This window comes from Suricata suricatta, chromosome 13 (genome assembly GCF_006229205.1).
Source record: "Suricata suricatta isolate VVHF042 chromosome 13, meerkat_22Aug2017_6uvM2_HiC, whole genome shotgun sequence".
NCBI lineage: Eukaryota > Metazoa > Chordata > Mammalia > Carnivora > Herpestidae > Suricata > Suricata suricatta.
In genome coordinates, this window is record NC_043712.1 from 25,082,592 (window position 1) to 25,102,231 (window position 19,640).

The window sequence follows — 19,640 nt, forward strand, 5'->3', positions numbered from 1 at the left end:
TACCAGAAAATTACAGCAAAACTTACTGCTGAAATATTGGAAACATTCCCATTAGGGTCTGGAATTAACAAGGAAAATACCTGTTATTCACTGATACAATTCAACATTCCACTGCGGTCTTGGCCTTTGAGATAATTCAAGAAATTGTAAGAATAAATATTAGGAAGATTGAGACCAAATTGCCATTATTTGTAAATGCAAATTAGAAACTCTCAAACAATGCTCTTAAAAAGGAATAGAACTAGAACTGAGGACAAGGGAAACATACAAAAATCTATTAATTTTCCCACATGCCAATAATATCTAAATGGGTTTGGATGCATTCAGCTTCAGAGAATGCTGAATTAAGATTTAGATCTTATTTACTGAAAAGGGAATCAGGAGGAAACAGTTCAATGGTATCTTCAGTGGCTCAGTAACATTTTCAAGGACCTAGACACTTCATAATCTCAACATGCTGCCTTCCTGTCCCCTGGCCATATATAGTTTATCCCAACCAGGTGTTATGTCTGCTCATCAGCACTGAAAATCGGAAGAAATAATGGGGGCAGAAGCAAAAGGGATTTTACTTGTTCCAAAGGGTAACTATCATCAGAATTTCTCTTATCGCACATTGTATAATACTAGATAATACAGCCAGCCTTGGTGGCAGGGGTACTAGAGAAAGTGAGCATGTAGTAAAGGCACAATCATTTAGATTTCCATGGCCGGCTTAGACCTTATCGCGATTCATCCTCTGAGAACGAGCATATTGCAGACCCCAAATAAAATTAGGACCCCAAATAAAATTACCAAGAAAGAAATGGTCAGAGGGTTACTTTGCAGATGACTTCCACTGTATGTCATGTACCATTCAGGAAATACAATGGGGATAGACGATCCCAATCACACAGATAACAATTTTTAAAAGATCTGTAATGTAGCTAAATAAATAATGAAATGTGCAAAACCTACATGATTACATATAAATTTTTTACTCAAAGAACTTATGACATGAAAATGGAGCGACATATTGCATTCTGACATGAAAAGCCTCCACACTGTTGGTTCTCTGTATCAGAATCTACAAATCCATAGTAGTCTAGACCAAAATGGCCTTTACTTTTTCACCCTGATAACTGATTCCTTTTTTTTTTTAAATTTATTTTTGAGAGACAGAGAGAGACAGCGTGAGCAGGGGAGGGTCAGAGAGAGAAGGAGACACAGAACCTGAAGCAGGCTCCAGGCTCTGAGCTGTCAGCACAGAGTCCCACGCAGGGCTCGAACACACGGTGAGATCATGACCTGAGCTGAAGCCAGACACTCAACCGGCTGAGCCACCTAGGTGCCCCTGATAGCTGATTCTAAAGCTTATCTGTAAGAAGAAGTTATCATTTTCAAAACTAAGACTAGTATGAAGCCTAACTCTTCATCATATATCATAAAACTTATTATATAGATACAGTGACAAGAGTAAAATACAAATAACAGAATACAGAATAGAACACAATAAAGAATACAAAGTTCAAAACCAGCCTATGCATCTGTGAGGATTACTATATAATAAATATAGTATTTCATATCAGTTGTAAATAATCAATTATTTTAGATTTAACTTCGGAAAAATGTCTCCACTTAGGAAGAAGTAGTTATAGTCCTTTCTCACACCATGTACAAAAATAAATTCCAGATGGATCAAAATTATAAACATGAAAAAACAAAACTGTAACATACTAGGACTCATGGGGAAATATTTTTATAATCTTGGGTGTGAAAAGATTTTCTAAAATGCAGAGATTGACCAGCTAATCTTCATAATAAATTTTATAGGCGAGGAAAGTTAAAAGACAAATGACAGACTTGGAGAAGATATCTGCAACATATATATGACAAAAATAAATATTAGTAGCAAAAAGTTTCAATGATTCAATAAGAAAAAGACGATCTATATTTTAAAAACGGACGTAGAATATCGAGCAATTCCCAGAAGGCATACAAAATGGGCAAAACACATATAAAAAAGACATCAATCTCTAATAATCATGGAGATGAAACATAATCATCATCAGAATTTCACTCATCGGATTGTCAATATCTTTGATCCTGTCCGGTGTTGATATGGCTGCACCAGCACTGAGACTGCGGAAATGTAAAATCTGTACAGGGGGTTTGGTGGACAATGTGGTGGTATCAATCAAAATTTAAACTATGCATAGCTTTCTGACCCAAAAATTATATTTCTGGGGTTTTTTAAATGTTTATTTATCTATTTATTTAGAGAGAGCGCATGAGCAGGGATAGGACAGAGAGAGGGGGAGAGAAAATCCCAGGCAGGAGCACAGAGCCCAATGTGAGGCTTGATCCCACAACTGTGAGATCACAACCTGAGCCAAAATCAAGAGTCAGATGCTCAACTGAATGAGCCCTCCAGGTGGTCACAAAAACTATATTTCTAAGAATTCATCCTATCGAAATATTTGCATATGTGTACATATGTGTTTATTGTGGTATTACTTCTAATCAGAGAAAATCTTCGGCTACTTAAATACCCAACAATAGTGGAATTATTTTATAAATTATAGCATATAAATTTACACTATTACAAATTTTATGTTTTCATTACTATTAAGATAGACCTATTCGTATTGACAGGGCAGAATCTTACAAATATATCATTAAATTAAAAATGGTCATATTTGCTTTATCAATGCTATGTTTTTATATTACATATTATGTTATAAATGTTATGTTTATATGTTATATCATGTAAGTATGCAAATGCATAGAACAGTATCTAAAAAGATGCTTTTACAAGTTATTTTTTATACGTTGGAGTATCTTTTTCTTATTTAAAATTTTTAAAAATATTTATTCATTTTTTGAGACAGAGGGAGACAGAGCATGAACAGGGTAGGAGTAGAGAGAGAGGGAGACACAGAATGTGAAACAGGATCCAGGCTCTGAGCTATTAGCACAGAACCATGAGATCATGACCTGAGCCAAAGTCAGGCACTTAACCAACTGAGCCACCCAGGCACCCCAAAGGTTGGAGTATCTTAATGTATAGATCGGCAGGGGTAGGGAATGGCTATAAAGGAACTGTAGTACTTTAGTCTGTATACTGCTAACCTCAAAATTTTCAAAATAAGCATGTATCATGTACTTTTGCAGTTAAAAATATTTTAAAAGGGACAGCTTAGTATTTGGATGAAACAGAATAAAGTCTATTGTTTGTACAGTTCCTCTCTATATAGTGCTGGAATCTGTCTTCTAATAACATCAATTCCTTACCTCAATGAGTATCAGATAACACCTGCAGTATAATTGGACTTGCCAGGAATGTTAAAATCCTTCAGACCTGGTTTCTACCCTCAAATAGCTTATAATCTTATTTTTTTATAATCTTGCTTTGGAATCTGTTTGGAATTTGGATCTTTTTGAATCTTGCTTTTGGAATCATGCTTTTATAACCTGTTTGGAAAAGCACAAAATACCAGAGCATCTCCCAAGAGTCTGAAAACAAATCCATCCCCCACCCACTCTATATAAAAAACTCTACCTTTGACTGAATTTGTTGTTGTTCCGCATTAAATATCCTCAGTTCCTTCAATTGTTGCCTGATTTCCAGAGCCCCTCCATCTCAATTTTCCTTCTCCAAACATAGATCTGATCCTGTCCTTAAAAGACTGGGTTTTGAACCCAAACAGTGTAATTGTAATGATAGTACACAAAGGGTTCAACTGACTTTCATTTGAATATTAACATCAATTAAAATTGCATTAATGATGTTGCTTTCAATAGCAATAATGTTATGGACTTACTTTAAGTCAACTTAACACCACTCAGTTCCCCCACATTTTTTTTTAACAAATATTTACCCAACCAGGTTTTGATTTTCTCCTTTGAACTTGTGAACTTTGAATTTGGGAAATACAGTTTTTATCTTTTATGTTTAATTCTTCAGACTATATTACTATCCTTGTTAAATACAACCTTTAAAGCAATAGTTGGTCTCCTGCTTCAGACTGCCAACTGTTTTTCAGTCTTGATATTGTTTTCTGTTTTTTTAGATATCTCACCAAGCTTTACGAACTCTTCAATCTTCAAAGCCCAATGTTTTTGTGATCTCTTTGAAGGATCAAGGAAAAGAAGGGAGTTTTGAATTGTGTTACTAATGACCTCTTCCAAGTTGGAATAGGTTCATTAATCAATCCTTCTTTGTTATCATTGTTCAATCAACCTTCCTTTGTAACCACTGTTTAATCGGGTATGAATTCACCTAAGAGCATCTGAAATATTATGAGAAACAGAAAACATGTTCATGAAATTAGGATATATTACACGCATGGTATTTTCATGTACTTGTTAATTTGACCTGATTTATTCGTACCAAACCCATACTGGATCCCGGATCCAATAATCACTCTATTCTTTCCTAAATTCTCACAAATCATTTACCTACCAACATACTATCTTTCTTTCTTCCTTCCTTCCTTTCTTTCTTTCTTTCTTTCTTTCTTTCTTTCTTTCTTTCTTTCTTTCTTTCTTTCTTTCTTTCATTTCTCTTCAAGTTCTACAAAGGATTTAGGTCAAATTATAAAAATAAATTCAATAAAAAGGGAAAAAATAGACAAAGAAATGGGAGCAAGGGTAAAAATGAGCAGAAATATAACCCACAATGGAAGTAAATTAACATACTGCATGGCATAGATTCCTACATGTGTGTCTGGGGCAAGCCAAAACAGGTGAGACACAATATTAGTAACAAGGGACTCAGAAGGTAGAGGCAAGGCTTTGTTTGTTTGTATTTATTTTTAAATATTTAAGAGAGCCATTATATCTGTGGATTTCTCTGCAGCCCTTCAATAGGCTGGTGGGATAATGTCAAAACCTGATTGGATAAGAGTAGTTCTAGTGCTTGTACTTCAGGCAATCCTCTATTGGTGTCATCGCTCACAACCATGTTTTTAGTTGTTTGGAATAGCGGGGCTAGAGTCTCTAGGGAGAACCTAGTTCAGATGGTCTGTGTTACCAATTAAAGGCATATCTATGTGAATAAGTTCCATACAGAAAATGTAAAAACTATACTAAGAGAAAGCCTTCATCTATTTAATAAGACACATTGCTTGTCAAGGGTAGAAGTATAACTTCTTGAGATAATGACAGTAGTTCACCAGATGAACTTAGGAATAATTTCATTTAAAAGAGATATTTACATAGATTTGCACATTATTAAAACATAAAAATATTAGTGTTTATTTTAGCCAGGTGAAATCATTTTTGGTACTAGGTAGCTCTAAATAATGCATTTTAAAATAAGAAGAATAGAATGCTATTTATGATATTTATATTTCAATAATTGTCTTTCTTCTGCTTTCTCTACACAACAGAAACTGAAAGATTTTCCAGAAATTTCTGGATATAAAAAAGTGAGCAGAGTGTAATCCTTTATAATATTAATCAAGCCATATTTTATTACTCTCAAGACATAGTAAATATTGTTAAAAAATAATCTCTCACCTAGTATACCTTTTCTCTCAATTTAGCAAGTACTTAAGAATAATACCACTTGATCATCTGCCCAACTAGCTTACTTAGTTCATAGTTTAAAAAGAAACAAAGGCCAGACAATCTACCAAGTGCTGTGAACCAGTGCTACCACCATCAGATTTGCATTATTCTCAATAGCAGATGCCCATATTTACAGCAGTGATGAGAATTCTTGGGCATGCAGACAGCTTCCCACCTCAAATACTTGAGCTTCTCAGTTTCTCTGGCTAGGGACTTTTGCTGGTACTGAAGAACGTGCTCAGAGCAACCTGGGAAATGCTAAAGGTTTACTCCCCCAAGCGGGAAACTCAGTGAGTCTGTGAATGTTTACCCCGGCATGACCCTCCTGACAATGGTGAAGAACATCCTTCACGCTTCCTCAGAGGGTCCCTATGAAACTGAGCTAGTTAGTTGCCCATAGCAATAACATGCTCATTAACACACCCTCTATCTTCAATCCTTGTCTCAAAAAGTACAAACTAAAGCATCCTCTTTCACCATTTCTATTGAAATTTCAGTGAACTTGATTATAAATAGGCAGTTCCCCAGAGTGAGAGGGGGAATCCTATCTGTAGCTCAGTAATAAAGTAACAATGGGGTGGAGGGAAGATGGTGTTATGGAAAAAGCATGGAAGTTAGAACCAGAAAATCTAATCTCTAGTCACGTCTCAGTCTCCATCAAACTCAATCTTCTGCTTTCTCCTTGAACATGCTATTCAGTCGACTTCTGATTCTCTTGATTCTCCAATCTCATAAGCCACACACTCTGTCTCCTTTGCTGGACCCTCCTCATTTTCCCACTTCAATCTCTTAGAGAGATCTAAGCTTAGTCCCCGACTCCTTCCTTCGGCTGTCTAAACTCAATGCATGTATGGTGAATAATGTAAGAAGCCAGCTGTAAATCAGGGGAGGTTGGCCTACAAGACCTTTTACCTCCCTTTCATTCAAATACCTCATGAGCTTAGCTGACTACGAAGATATAAATGATGTGCTCTGACTTGTTCATCAGAGGAAAGACTTTTCACTATCTTTTCATCAAAAGTTGTCTTTCTCACATGTCTCCATTCATTGGGGAATGTCTATTAAAATGTTTAAGTTAAATGGATTTTTATGTTTATATACACATCTAGATGAAATTTAGGCCAACATAGTGTTTTGGTTTTCTTTCTCTTTTCTTTCTTTTTTCATTTTGTTTTCTATCTTGAATATGTTTTCCTTAAGCATTCCAGTTTTCCCCAGCTGCACTGTATTCCCAGTAGGATTTGGGATTTAGGAGCAAAAAGGAGTGAGAATTCTCCTTCCAGTCAACATTTCTATCCGCCCATATACTACTTTTAAGAAATCAAGAGAAAAAGCAGAAATGGCAGTAAAACCAATTTTGCATCTATCCAATTAGTCTAAGACATAAAATCTCATCCTCTCTTCTTCTCTACATAAGCTGTTATGTGCTCATTGTCTCATATTTTCTCCATCTATCTTAATTAATTGCTGTTTCATTTATAATCTGAGAAATTATTTATAAAATTATAATCTTTGTATCTAAAGCTTTAGACATGTCATTGTTGTCTTTTTTTCATTCATTGCTTAAAGCTGAAATCCAGTTTTTTCCTATTTACCAAACCATGAAAATCTGCCAGGAGGAAGATTGGATTGTATTCTTTCACAAATCCCTCTTCAGCCCTAAGTACAACTGGTGATAATTGCTAAAGTTCATTTCTTAGGATCCTCCTTTTCTCCGTATGATTTTGACCTAGTCATTTCTTTTGTAAGTTTTCCTCATCTCTTTTTTTTTTTTTCAGTTCAGAAGTGTTTTATAATTATTTGCCAAGCTGAACTGAGATCTTACCGATCATTAGCCTAAATATTGCACCATTAGTTTCACACATAAAATGCAGAAAATGATGAAAACCAAATACATGGAAAAGAAAGAAACCCTGAATAATGATAAAGCATGTGTTGGAGCTCTTGTGGAAATTGTGGTTCTCTTTGTTTTTTAAGGACCTCAATGTATATCCACTCCTGGTGTCATTTTAGTGTAAACAGTCATGTGTGAAGACTTCTAGAGAGGTCTTTTTAATTAAAAACATTTTTTTTTAACATTTATTTATTTCTTGAGAGAAAAGCGGGGAGGAGAGAAGGAGAAAGATAGGATCAGAAGCAGGTTCTGAGCTGTGAGCACAGAGCCCGAAATGGGGCTTGAACTCATGAACCATGAGATCATGAGCTAAAATCAAGAGTTGGCTGTTTAACCAGCTGAGCCACCCAGGTGCGCTGGGGAATTTTGGTTTTTTTTTAATGTTTATTTATTTATTTTTTGAGAGAGAGAATGAGTGGGGGAGAGGAACAGAGAGAGAAGGAGAGACTCCCAGGCAGGCTCCCTGCTGACAGCATGGAGCCTGGTGAGGGGTTTGATCCCATGAACCATGATATCATGACCTGAGCCGAAATCAAGAGTCAGACGCTTAACTGACTGAGCCACCCAGGTGCCCCTCTCTGGGAAGGTTTTGATGATCTCATCAACAGAGTGGAAGTGGAAAGGGTAAGAGGAGGAAAGGATAATAACAATGACAAAAAGGAAAATGGGATTCATTACTGATATGTAAATACCTATTCAGTGCTTGTTCTGTGCCAGACAAGGTCTTACACAATGGGAATACAGTGGTAAGCAAATCCAGACAATGTCACTCCCCTTCTGAAGGTCTTATTCTAGTAGGGCGGAGCAGGAGAGGCTGGGGAGTAGAATGAAAAATGACTCCACATGGAAAGTGTTAAATTGCAGCCATGATACTTGTTAAGGCGGACTGGGCCACTGCTGCTGTTCAGGTCGGGCCTCAACCAAAAACACCAAGGGGTGTGTGATGTCCCAGAGCTCTGGCTGCTGGGTTTCCTGCAGTCATCTAGAAGAGTGACAAGTTTTGTTATTTTCACAAAGGTGGGCTAACAGAGGACCTGAAGGAGGGCCCAGGAGAGCTTACAATAGTTGGAAAGGTCAAGGAAGATTTTGTTAAGGGAAACATAATCAATGAAGTGAGATCTGGAAAAAAAATATATTTAATAAAGAAATGAAGAGGGGCGGGGGTGACAGTAGCAGTGGGTGACAGTGAGAAGTCCATTCACTGCATGGGGAGCAGATTGTGCAAAGAGTAGAGCATTGTGCCTTGGAGGAGCTGGAGGAAGGATGCTGGAGTGGAGCAAGAGAGATGCAAAAAGTCAGAGAGGTGTTTGTGGGCCAACCATGTAAACTTGAACACATTGGGCTGTACCAAGGACTGAGTATTCAAGAGTGGGTAGTGTGTGGTGCTGCACTGTGGGGGAACCAGGGCAACACAGACCAATTAGAGGCTAGAACTGTGACGAGCAAGAGATGATGAAAGTATAGTCTGGGTGACGGCAATGTGTACACAAATGTTTAACAAAAACATGCTAAAAGGGTGACCAACATACTGTTTCTTGGAAACGCTGTAGAAGGAAAGACTGCATATAGTGTGAAGAATAGAATCTAGAACTTTAAGACCCAGGGCATGGTCTCCTGCCTTCGTAAACAGAACAACACATAGTTGTTTTGTTTGTGATAATGAAGGCTCTTAGTTAAGATGAATTATATTAATCTAAAAATTTTTTAATGTTTATATAATTTTGAGAGAGAGAGAGAGACACAGCGTGAGCAGGGGAGGGGCAGAGAGTGAGGGAGACACAGAATCCAAAGCAGGCTCCAGGCTCTGAGCTGTCAGCACAGAGCCCGAAACGGGGCTCAAATTCACCAACTGTGAGATCATGACCTGAGCTGAAGTTGGGCACTTAACTGACTGAGCCACTCAGGTACCCTGAATTATATTAATTTTTATATAAAGAATCTGAAGTCATATGCTTGTCTCAAAGGCGCCCTGAACTTGGTTCCTTAAAATTGTTGACATCAGGCTTACCCCCTATCCTTTACCTTATTCGTATAAATGTGAAATGCTGTATGAGCTACTCAATGCAATATAGCTGTTTTAATGGAAATTTAATAATCCAATTTACTTTAGCAACTTAATATTATTGAATATTTAATTGTTTTCAAACTCTAGTTATTTTCTTCGGATAAATTCCTGGAGAGAGAATTTCTGGGTTATAGAGTGTATATATTTCTAAGGCTTTTGATGCACACTGTTAAATTTTCTAGAAAGTTTTGGTATTTCACATCCTCACTAGCAGTATAGGAATGCTTGTTTCTCCATACTTGTACCAACATTGGATGTTTCTATGAAGAAATTAAGCTTTGCCAATCTTGTAGATAAAATAGAATCTTATTATTATTTTGATTTTGATTTCTCTATTACAATATGTAGAGGTGTGTTTTCAACATTAGTTGCCACTTGTATGTAGTTCTTTGCCAAAATTTTTATTGGGATGCATATCTTTTATTGATTGATTGTCAAGGATTCTTTACATAGTAATACTCTTTTAACCTTGTAAGTAGGATTTAAAACCTTCTGTCATTTCAGCATGTACTACTGTTGGCTCACTTTTAAGTTACCGAGAAAATAGTTTTGTTATAAAAAACTTAGGAAATGAGGAGTAAAGATAAACAAAATCAGGTTGCATTTTGAAACTTTAAGCATGAGTGAAAATTGTAGATAGACTTCAGTTATTCACATTTTGTCTGTTTATTCTACTATGTTGTGGTATATTTGAGGGCATAGATTTTAGAAGTAGTATTTTACAAGTAATTGATAATTATATTTGTATTAATGACTGAGAAGCCACTGGTGTGCTAGTGAACATTTGACAACTGAGCCTCCTTATAGAATTTGCTGCTTTCTGTGTTATAAACACTCCCATCATGGCTGATTTCAAGCTGCCAATGTGAAGTTGGATAACAGACTCTTGAAAACTGGTATTGAGGCAGTACAGGATTCTAAAATGCCATCTGAATCATTAGTGGTTCTATCCTGTAGCACATAGTTTTATTGTTAGGTATATTCCAAAATTTTTGTATAGTAACATATATAATATGATATATTTTGTATATTTTTTAGAGAAAATTTAATCAGAAAGGTGTATTCGCCATATAAGTCAGTTAAATGAAATTTGCCTGTAAATTCTCCTTTTAAATTAACACATCATGGGAAGTTCTAGGAGTCCTTAAATTAACTAGAAAATAATGAAGTATTTTAATTCAAAGCTATTTTCTTTCTTTTAAAAAAAATTTTTTTTTCTTTTGAGAGACAGAGAGAGACAGTGCAAGCAGGGGATGGTCAGAGAGAGAGGGAGATACAGAATCTGAAGCAGCCTCCAGGCTCTGAACTAGCTGTCGGCACAGAGCCCGACGCGGGGCTCGAACCCATGAACAGTGAGATTATGACCTGAGCAAAAGCCGGACACTTAACCGACTGAGTCACCCAGGCGCCTCTCAAAGATATTTTCTAACATACAAATAAGACCCATGGTGGGGGTCGGGGGAAGGATCATAAAACTTGGATTAATTCATCTAGAAAAGAAGAGGTCAAGGATTGTATTAATACTTATCTTCAAATGCCTGAGTGGTAAGGGTTAATTTAGAATAAAACCATCACCATCACCAATACCACTACCACCACCACCACCACCACCGCCACACACACACGCACGCACACACACACACACACACACACACACCCCCCACAGAAACACACACTTCCCTATTTCTATAAAGTTAGGAACAAGAGAAAATAGTAACAGGGGAGGGATTTAGCTTGAAGAAAGAAGATTACCTGGTTGCAAAGATTATTATGAATGGCTTAGTTCTGTATTGTCTTTTTTTCTATATATTTGTTGAAATAATATAATTCTGAGATCATATTGGTGTGATTTGATAATAGATCTAATGAATTTCAGACACTGAATACACTACTTTTGCTTTTCACTACACAGAAGGAGAATGCATTAAGCAAAAGCAACTTAAAATATTGAGCAACATGGAGTTCTTGAGATCCAAACGTTTGGAATGACACCGAGCATAGGAATGGTCGCCCTTGTAAGGGGGAGAGGCTCAGTGATTCAGGGAGGAAAGCGTCGGGATGGGGGGATAGTGACTGGAAAATTCATTTAGTTGCTTAAAAGATCAGCTTAACTCTGGCTCAAGATTCACATTTCCCACTTGTGTCTTGTCTTCAAAAATAAAAAAGAGGAAACCACCAATGAGAACATGTGGTGTTATAAATCATCCTGACTGCTGTTAGAAAAATGAGTAAGGGTTCTAAACAGTTTCAAAAGGTCCTGACTAGCCCTTTTCACTCACCTTGAGGAGAACCATAAAAGTAAGAAAACAAAAGGAATTCTTTTTCTTTCCATACACCAGTCATCAGCAGTGTTCTCTCTGGGCTCCTGGCATCTGGGCCCAGTTGCCGGGTTACAGGCAAATATAATCAAAACAAACACTAAAAGGTACTCTTTTGGCTCTTAACATGTTGGAAAGGTCTTCTGCCTTCCATCCTCTGTGTTAGCCAATTCTCAACACAAAAGTGACTTTCCCTTTTGTTGCTGTCCTTTCCTTTTCTTCCTGCAGGACAACTCCTGATTATGAACTTGTGGCGTGGAAGAAGCCCTTAATTATGAGGCCATTAGACCTTTAGACCTTTCCTCCAACTTCCTGTTGAACAGCACCAGGAATTCCACCTGCTTCCAGTCTCTCTCACCCTTCCCTGTCCTCTGAGAACTGGGGGTGTAGAAGCTCTTCCATAGGAGCACTAACCCTTTGCTCCCCACTTTGTCCAGTTACCGAGGATAGACTGTCAAGGAAACAAATGGTATTTTCCACTCTGGACTACAGTGCCAGATTCACTGATGGACTTCCTGCTTCTCACCACTTGTGATGTGTTATACTATATTTGAACTTGGACAGGAAAGCTACAAGCACGTTTAGAACTTTGGGAAATAAGATCTATGGCAAAAGTCAACCAGTTAGCCAGTTTGTCCAGAGTATTTTATTAAGGTCTATGGGGTGCCAAGCACTTTAATAGAATCAGGGCATTCGAGCATGCTCTGCAGAGGTTAAAGACACTAAGATGATTTGTCCTGGAGAAGAGAAGAGTGAGAGGAAGCTGTTGTAAATCCTCCAGTATTTAAAGAGGTGTTGTTCAGAGGGTGAAACCAACTGTACTTCAACTCTGCTAAGGCTAGCACATAAGGAAGTGCACTCGAAACATGGACATTCGGTTTATTTTTTAAGGAAGAATTTCCTAAGAGTGTAAATTTCTACATACATTGAAGGGTTCCCTAGAAAGATGGCCAAAATTCCTTTCTGAAAACCTAGACCAAAAAGGCTTACCTCTTACCTGCCTGAAACAGGCTGGTTTTGTATGCATGCTCATGAGTGTTTATGTTGACCGGGAGCAAAGAGCTGGCCCGACCTCTGATAGAGGAAACATCTAACCATGACTGATCATCGAAAAGCAAATATTCACCATATTTCTGGAAAGGTCAGAAGTAAGTGTTTTTATCCTGGTGTTTTGCAAAATCTGAGCCAAAGAAGACAAACTGTCTTTTCCAGGGTCACCCAAATTATGAGCGTTAGAGCAAGTATATACTGTGTTTTATTAAAAGTTTGAAACCTCCAGAAAGAATTTTACCCTAGTGACCTGAAAAATAACATCTTTCCAAAGCAGCTATATAGTGTTTTTGTTTCATTCTTTTTCATCATCATAGCTACTATTCATTGAGCTTCTGTTACATCAGGTGTTGGACTCAGGGTTTTAATATACATTTTTATCTCTTTTCATGCTTACACCCATTAGGATGGGTATTGTGATTTTAATTTACCAGATGATGAAACTGAGGCTCAGATAAATTCTGCTACAATTCGTCCAGTTGCAATCACCAAACTAGTAGGTTGTGGAACCAGAATTAAAATCCTGGCCTCTGTAAATATTGAAGTTCTTTCTCTGCTACATTGGTCTACCAGGAAAAATATGACTGAGTCATTTTAAATCAAAAGGATTAAACTAATTGTTAATAAAAAAGTAATTCATACATCTCAACTTGCTGAAATAGCTAAAACATATATGATTTATGTCAACACGCTTCAAAAATGGTTGGAAGCCTTTTTCTGCCTAAGAAAATACAATAGAGTGTTCCAAGCAGGAAACATTTAAATTCCCTTACTATCCTTCTCTATCTGAAATGATTTTTCTGAGTGATTGTAAAGCTCTAAGATTGATTTCATTGGGGCTGTATTTCATAACATAACTAGCATCAAATTATGGAAATGTTTTCTAATGGCCTGGATTTTATGTTCAACAATTTTATTCTATTTTACAACCTGAGGAAGGCATGTCTTTTCCTTCTGGCTTCTGGAATATTCCAAATTCCTTTCAGAGATGACTCTACTACTTGGGCCTTTTCAGCTGGTAACTTCCCCCTCTCTTCTTATGATCAAATGTATAGGCTCACTGTGTAAGGAGAGGGGGCTACTGGGTAGAACAGGCAGTGGAAAAAAATGTCAGAACTGGGGCGCCTGGGTGGCTCAGTCGGTTAAGCGGCCGGCTTCGGCTCAGGTCATCATCTCACGATTCATGGGTTCGAGCCCCGCATCGGTCTCTGTGCTGACAGCTACCTCAGAGCCTGGAGCCTGCTTCAGATTCTGTGCCTCCCTCTCTTTCTGACCCTCCCCTGCTGAGGCTGTCTCTCTCTGTCTCTCAAAAATAAATAAAAGACATAAAAAAATTTTAATAAAAAAAATGCCAGAACTAAATGTGATTTCAGACAAGCCTCCTAAACTGTCACCTACACACTGGAAGTAATGACCCAGTTGTGAGGTTTGTTGTGAGAAGAGAGGGGAAAAGATAAACAAGAAAATTTGGTTACATGTATGTGTTGCTGTTTGCATTTGCCATGCAAAACGGGATCCACCGTGTCTCACTCCAAATCCAGATGTTTATAATAATGAATTGACAGTATTTGATTCAACTGCCCTTCATAGTCTGCCTTCTTCCATAGGAAATAGACCTTTTCAAGGGAGGAGAATACAATACCTTTGTCCCTTTGCTTTGAATTTTCACTCATAGGGCCCCCCTCCCAAACACAACTCATTATTTTCTTCATAAAATCTTTTCCTCTTGCCATATTTCTACCCTCGTCAGTGATGTCAGAATACACTCAGCTTCAATCCCATTCTCTCAAATGGGAAACCTCAGAGCTCTTCCCTGCCAACCCCCCCCCCCAAAGTCCATTCCTTCTCTTTCTGTCATTCTTCCCTTCTCCAATCCAACTGGTCTTCAAATCCAGTAGACTTTATCACAGATATATTTACTGGATTTATCTTCCACTTGCAGTCTCACCACCACTGTTCTGGGTAAGACTTGGGTTATTTCTTACTAGGACTGTCAAATTCTTTTCTGTCAGGATAAGTGGAAACACAACTTCCATCCACAGTTACTATGAATTTGTGTCCCAAGGAAAGTTATACCAACAGCGGCCCACCAATTTACCATATTTTCCTGTTGGCTTGGGCTTCCCTCCCAAATCCCTGTATTAGGAATTCGTTTGGATGACATGCCAGCTGAATGGGTTGCTTATATCTGGGCCAGCCGCTCACCTGCTTTGGGCTCCTTTTTTTCTGGGCTAACTTTTGTTTTCTTTTGTCTGTGGGTGGAGTAGGTTGGCAGAAGGTGATGACAAGGCCTAAGATTTCTTATCTCCCTGGTTACATGGGAAATGATTTACAGGAAGGAGAAGCATTCCTAGAAGGAAAGGGAGGCCAATGGAGCAAGATATCCAAAATATTTCTCAACACTAGATCAAAAGCTGTGTCCCCAGAAGGCTCCATCTCCTAGTACTATGGTCCAGCTCTGGGTTCTTTGTCTTAACCCATTATTGGAGCTTGGTCCACTCCTCAGGAATGGAGCTGGGGAGACGTGAGGAAGGCTTGGACTTATCTCAGAGTAGAGTGGTCACACATGGCTCATAAAATTATTTTGGTGGGTTGTGACCAGCATTAAAAAAAAACAACGTAATGTTAAGGAGTGGAAGGAATAGAACACAACTGAACAGAAAGTATTCGAGTAGATTTCATAAGGTAACGGTGTCCACTTTTTCATGAAACCTTTGTTTCAGTTACACGTAGGATAATTGCGTGTGTGTGCCTATGATTATACTGGGACACGGTATAAATCATATTTCTAACTGTGTAGGTCATGGTCTAAAAAATTTGGATGACTGTTAAGTTAGAGTGTATAGACAACAGTCTCTCTCTACTTCTAGTTTTCCCCCTTTAATTCATCTTCCATATCCCAAATTGCCATTTAAATAGCCTTCCCACAACCAATATGATTACACAATCACCCTCTTTAAGGATATCTGTTACCCCTGAGGACTAATTCATCAGCATGACAGTCAAGGTCTTTGATAATCTGCTTCTAACTACTTTTTAACTGTCACTTACAGCTACATTCCTTCTTATTGGTCTACTCTATCTTTTCCAAAAGTGCCTTTCATGCTTGTCTTTTTGCCTTCTTGTCTTGTTCTTTAACCCAGAATATCATTTGCACTCCTCTACTTGTCTAAATTCAACTCATTAAAAAATTATAAAAACAAAATCCCATGATCCAGAAATAGTATTGAATCTTCATAATAGTTTTATAATATATATCTTTATAATAGTGTTTATTCCAAAGTGCCTATACTTATGTATACATACGCATATATTTACAACACTTCTTTTTCACTTAATGTATAAGGAAAGATTTCCAATGTCATTAAGTATTCTTCTGAAATACATGTAACGGATACATTATATTTTACTACTTAGAGATTTTGAATATTTAAAAGTTTCAAATATTTTATTTTTACAAATAATGCCTTGATATGTATCTTTGTCTCTGATAAATCTGATTAATCCCTTTCAATAGAATATTAGATTTATATTTACTGGGTATAATTTTATTAACATTTTTAAGGGCCTTGATAGATACTGTTTGATTGCTCACAAAAACTATACACAATAGCCTATTTGTGCCAATAGGATAGTATCATTTACAAAATGTTTGCCAGTCTGATAGATAAAAAATAATTTTCATATGGACTTTTTGGTATTAGTTAAAATTAATCTCTTTTTTCATATTTATTGGTCATTATATTGCATTTTGGAGGAAATTGCTTGTCAATGGCCATTGTCCATTTTTTAATTAGGGAGGTTGTTTTTTCTGTTTTTTTTTCTTATTAGAAATCCTGCTTATTCTTCAAAGCTCAATTTATTTATTTATTTTTTTAAATTTATTTTTATTTTTTTCCCTTAAACTGTGATGCCTTTGTTATTACAGGAGTAAAAGAATCTACAGGCCAGACTATAACATTAAGTATTAATTTTGTTTGGGGATTTGGGCTGGAATATTTGTACTCTTTAGGTTTTTGCACTTCTGTAGACAAAGAAAAATTGTGGCTGGCACTGTGCCTTTAACCCACATCCCGAGGGTTATAGTTCATACTCCTCTGACATTAGAATATGTGATTAAAGTTTGAGAAACACAGGTTAGTTTTATTGATCTCACATCTTCCCAAACCGTAGGCTCTGGTTTCCTCAAGCAGAAGGAAGGCCATGTGGCTGGCGTGGTCAGGCGATGTTTGCTGTCTCCCTGTCCTTCTGCCCCAGGCGGTAATGAACCTCAGGAAGCATCCTTAGTCTCTCTGCAGCCTGCTCAGGGGTGAGGTCCCTCTGTGCATGGGCAAGCATTTCATAGCCAACCATGACTTTCCCGCCGGTGGCAGAGCGCAGGAGGGGAGGGTAGTAATGAGCATGTAGCTGCCAGTGGTCCCATTTGGCCCCAGCCTCTGATCCTGTGGGAGCACCATGGAGTGCCAGCCCATGGAGTAGGGAAAGGGTGTCTCAAATAGGTTGTCATACTTGGTTAAGAGCTTCTTCATGATGGAGGCTAGATCATCACGCTCAGCAGGGGTCAGCTCAGGCAGGTGCCGCACATGCCAACGGGGCAGCAGCAGTGTCTGGAAGGGCCACACTGCCCAAAAGGGGACCAGCACTAACCAGTGTTCACTGGTTAAGACCAGACGTTCCTTTGTGAGCAGCTCCTGGTGGCCGTACTCCATTAGCAGAGGCTCTCCATGCTGACTCTGACAGGCCCGCTGAGATTGCGCCCACTCTGGGCACTGTCTGGCAGGAAACTACTGGCCCACACCTGGCAGTGGGGGTGGGGGTTGGAACAGCCAATCATGGCTCCTTTGTTTTCAAAGATCTAAACCCAAGGGTACTGGGCGCCCAGGTCCTCTGTCACTGAGGCCCATGCATCGACGACAGTGAGGATCTCAGGGACTGACATGAGTGGCAGAGTTACATCCGACTAGGGGTGGAAACACATGACCTTACAAACTCCTCGAGCAGCCTCTGCTTGGAAAAGGGGATGATCACTGGTCCTGGATGGGGGGCATCAGGCTGCAGGGCTGGGAAGTCATTGTCAAACAGGAAGGTGCCATCGTAGTAGGGATTCACCTGCTTTCCATTGGCCCGTGTGGCCCCGGGACGCAGAGGGTTGTGGGGGTCGCGGCGGTGAACTGTCTTCCGGAGCGGGGGCTTTACTTGCCCCTGCCAGGGCCGCTTCTTGCGGTGAGCTGACACCAGCACCCAGTCATCTTGCAGCGGGTTGTAGCGGATATGCTGATGTTCGCTCGCCCAGACGTTTGTGGCCATGGCCTCCCACTCTGATGCCTGCTGGCGCTGCTCAGGGACTGCTCCGCTGCGGGACTTTTCAAAGCTCAATTTAAAGCACTATTTCTCCATGAAGCTTTCTTCTAGTTTCTTAGTTTGAATCTTTGTTTTTCTGTAGCACATGATTGGTATGTCCATTTAGTGATCAGTTTACTCTGCCGTGTTGGTTGCTATCTTCTCCTGCTTAATGACAAGATTTTGGGGGTAAAAACATTTATTATTTTTAAATCTCTATCCAGTAAAGGGCACAGATCAGATATTCAGTATATTGTTGGTATTCTTTGCCAAGCTAGAGAGCAGAGCCTTCCCTCTTCAATGTGAAATGTGGTAGGTTATTCTTCCTGTATGCTTTTAGAATATTCTGAGGCTCACTCACATATATTTAGGAAGACTCAATGAGCACAGAGTGCATTTTTCTTGGGGTGCTGAGAAGAGGGAGAGAGCACTGCCCTTTCTGAAGTCCAGTTGGCTGTGCTTCCTAGTTCCTTTAAAATAATTTCACTAGCATGTGAGGTTTTGCACTTTGGGTGATGTGACGTTTCTTTTTTTCTCCCTTCTTCTACTCAACACTATGGTTGGTGTTCTGCTTTGAGGCACTTACAGGCCAACTGAGATCATTTAAATTACTTTTGCAGGAGTACCTGGGTGGCTCAATTGGTTAAGCATCCAACTGCAGCTCAGGCCATGATCTCATGGTTCATGAGTTCGAGCCCCATGTTGGACTCTGTGCTGAGAGTTCAGAGCCTGCTTTGGATTCTGTGACTCCTTGTCTCTCTGGTCCCTCCCCTGCTCATGCTCTGTCTCTCTCTGTCTCTCAAAAAGTAAATACACGTTAAATTGCTTTTGCAAATTGGTCAGAAGTTAGAATTAAAATATGCAATTGCTGGATCGAACCTCAGAGATCATTTCGTCTCACACCTTAGACCCTCTACCAGCTTCTACTCCAGAGACTTCTCCTACTTGAGATGACACTGACCTCTCAAAAAGAATAAAACTCAGCCCCAGCATCAGGGGAGAATTCTCCCTTTCCACACTGCATTTTGAAGGACCGTCCTCTGGGCACCTTTCCTGGAGAAGAGCAGCCACGTGACCCATCAGTTAGCCAGACTCAGCAGCAGGTGCCTCTCGAGAGTTCCCCAGGGTAACTCCCCTGCCTGCCTCCCGGGTGTTGTTGTCCAGGAGTGGCAGAACCACCACCCGCCAGTGTTTTCTATCTGGCTGTTCCACTTTACTTCCTTTCGACAGGTTCCCTGAAGGAATCCAATATTTAATTTGCCTCTTATATGCAACATTGTACTCAGAGCTTTGCACATAGCACATATTGTATCATAATTTCTTACAATTGTTCCCATTTTACATTTGAGGAATTGAGGCTCATTGTAGTTAAAATACTAAGGTCATGCAGCTGGTGAAGTAGTAGAGCAAGCCCTTGAGCCCA

The 19,640-nt window shown here is 38.8% G+C and overlaps 1 pseudogene; it reads right to left on the reverse strand.

The window, feature by feature from the left end:
• Window positions 1-17,095: 17,095 nt before the first annotated feature.
• On the reverse strand, window positions 17,096-19,297 carry LOC115275877 (annotated as a pseudogene).
• Window positions 19,298-19,640: the final 343 nt, after the last annotated feature.